The sequence below is a fragment of the Palaemon carinicauda genome, chromosome 14 (genome assembly GCF_036898095.1).
Source record: "Palaemon carinicauda isolate YSFRI2023 chromosome 14, ASM3689809v2, whole genome shotgun sequence".
NCBI classification, from domain to species: Eukaryota; Metazoa; Arthropoda; class Malacostraca; order Decapoda; family Palaemonidae; genus Palaemon; species Palaemon carinicauda.
The window spans coordinates 60,550,944-60,554,239 of record NC_090738.1 but is presented as its reverse complement, the minus strand read 5'-3'; positions in this window follow the sequence as shown (position 1 = coordinate 60,554,239).

Sequence of the window (3,296 nt, the reverse complement as noted above, 5' to 3'; positions counted from 1 at the left end):
ACGATGATGATATGTATTACTCAAATTATAGGAAAAGATTTTATATGAATATTCTCTTAGACTTTACCCAAAGTCAAACAAACAATGAAGAAGCTCAAATACTTCAAAGGGCCTCAAACAGATCAGCCTAAAGCAATGCCACTGCATAAGGCCATCAAATGGTTCTGCTCGAAGCGTTGACATATGCTGGGTCTCTCAGGCACACACAACGTTGAACTATTAGGATATGAGACAGTTAAGAATTTCTGACTTCAATGTGCAAAGTCTAAGACAAATTGTTGATTTCATCTCATTTGAGGTTTATGTTTCTTCTCTTTTATGTATCAAAGACGTTTTGGTTGAACCTGTTTGAAAAAATAAAGGGGTATGAAGATCAATAAATTACAGTACGAACTGAGGTATATAAGTAAACAAGGAAACAATTATTCCTTTTCCTTTCAACATAAGTTGTCGAGGAATTTAAAAACTTTAGTTGACTTCAAAGGAATGTTTCATATATCCCAAGTTACTCTAATAAGGATATCAATTTTCGATGAAATTTAAGAATTCCACATTAAAAATGACTCTGCTTTATAATCTATTGGTTTTCAATAATGAGTATCTTAATAAATCAACCAAGTGATAGATTCCCATATATGTACAGTTAACCTTAATAATATCCTCTCCCACCACTATTGAAACAAATAGTATCTTATGGATCATTGGCCTTTTCCTTTTGAAAGTATTATAATTGTAGAAATTAAATGATGAATAGAGGGATAAAAAAAATACTAAAATAAAAACATAATAGATAACAATAACTGAAAAATAGAGACTATGCAACCGACACAATCATAGACACAGTAGAAATTAAAACAGAATTCTTGTGTTTCTTATAGAATTATTTTGTAGGTTTTATATATTGTATACCATAGCCCCTAATACCTAGCATTATATACATAATGTTATTCATCAGTCTTATTTACTGGTATGTACTGATATTTACTAATATTGTGTTTCTTGTTTCAATATTTGTTATAATGAAATTTATTCTTTAATGTGAATCTGTTCTACTTATCCTTACCTATGTTTTTAGTGTTAGAGAACACTAGCATGAACTCTCTCTCTCTCTCTCTCTCTCTCTCTCTCTCTGTATATATATATATATATATATGTATATATATATATATATATATTATATATATATATATGTATATATATATATATATATATGTATATATGTATATATATATATATATAAATTTATATAGATATATATATATATATATATGTGTGTATATATATATATATATATATATAAATATATATATATATATATATATGTATATGTATATATATATATATATATATATGTATATGTATATATAAATGTATATATATATATATATATATATCTTTTTATATCTATCCTCATTATATCTTTGCATAAAACAGATGGTTAGCAGAAAGACAGACTGGCAGAGATAGTAGAACATAGTATGTCTAATTAACATATTCCAATTTACGACCAAAATAACACGAGATTTTTTTCACAAAATTTTCCCAAGAGCGACATTTTCTGGACTTTTTCAAAGAGAAACACTGGATACCTAATATACCGAACACCTTATCTCCTTCCTTTCAAAATTAAAGAGTCGAGAAGTTTCTTCATCAGAGAGCGAATATGCTTGAAGGAGATGCCTTAAGTTTTGTGTCCCTGATTTTGGGATGAATTCTTTAGACTATCAGTTCGTAATCATTTCAATGGTTCCGTATTTCCATCCTCCAGCGAGTGCTTCCAGATATTCATACTTGAATGGATTCAAGTTTCAAGCAATTATAGCTGATAAAGGTACAAATTATGATATTGTTTTATAACATTAATTCATTGAGAAATTCATCAACTATTTCAGTAATCATAAATGTTAATCACCTACATATTTTCCTTGCCATTTTTCATTATGTGTTAATTGTAACAATTCAAACTACTGTACTGTATATTTCTTTGAACTTTGAAACAATGAATGTAAATCCTTTTATTTTCCTTTCTCAGGTCAGCCATTTTGAAAAAGTGGAAAAAAGTTGGCTTACAAAGATAACAATCAGACCATCACCTCCCAGTTATTTAAAGCTGAGTTGAGGCTTTGAAGTTTTTTTAGGATAAGGCTTCTCTTTTTTACTGTGTTATATATTTTTCTCTTTTTAATTCTTAACTATAGACAACTATGGGACCAAAAATGAATTGTCCTTAACTAAGCTGTCAGGAAGGATTTAATTAAGATGTAAAAAAAAATAGAAATTAGGATTTAATACTCGATTGCATTTCTTAATTTCTATTATACTTTATTTAGCTTCATAAAAAAAGTTTCTGTCCATGTCGTATATAAAAAAAAATGTCACGAACTAAACTAGTCCAACGTAAACATGCTGTGTTGACAAAAGAGAGAGAGAGAGAGAGAGAGAGAGAGAGCGAGAGAGAGAGAGAGAGAGAGAGTACATATCACTTCGTGATTTTCGAACACGGTTTTGTGGGAATGCTACATAATTACATAAAATCCTCGTTAATTTCACAGACATTTCCCTAGGAATAACACAATATTCTTGGATATATTATACACTCATTTCTTCGTGGTAGTATACCTAGAGCCTACTTTCAAAAACAATTATCACATACTTTAACATGAAAATAAGATTAGTGAAAAGTGAATTTTTTTTTTTAATTTATTATCTCTGTTAGTTTTTCGATGAATTCTTAACTGTAGGAGAAGTAATTGGATATTATTGCTCATAATACGGATCTTGGGTGTAATTTACTCATTTTTTTTTTTTGTATGGGGTGGAAATAAGTTTTATTCTAAGTTTACTTAGTCTGAAAGAATACATAGAAAATACAACTTCTCTAGTTTTATTTACACTTCCATTCCAATAACTATTAAGGTATAGTGAACTTTTAAGTGTATCTATAAAAATTTAATATACATATTTTCAAAATGATTAACTAAAGAAAAAATATCAAATTCTAATATTGGAGTTGAAGAGCTTATCGATAACCCAAACTAGGGTGTCATAGCCTTATTATGTCAACACTGACTGTATGGAAGACGTTATTAGAAAAAAAATCATTTAATGCCTTCTTGAAAAAAGAAAAAGAAATTATTGATTCCGTGCAAGCGCTAATTGATCCAAAAAATTATTATTTCTATGTTTTGTGATCCAAAATAAAATATTTGAGCAAAACTACATACTTTTTTATTATTTACCATTTAGAAATTAACAATACGGTAAATAAGGTTCATTGTACAAACATTTATATACTA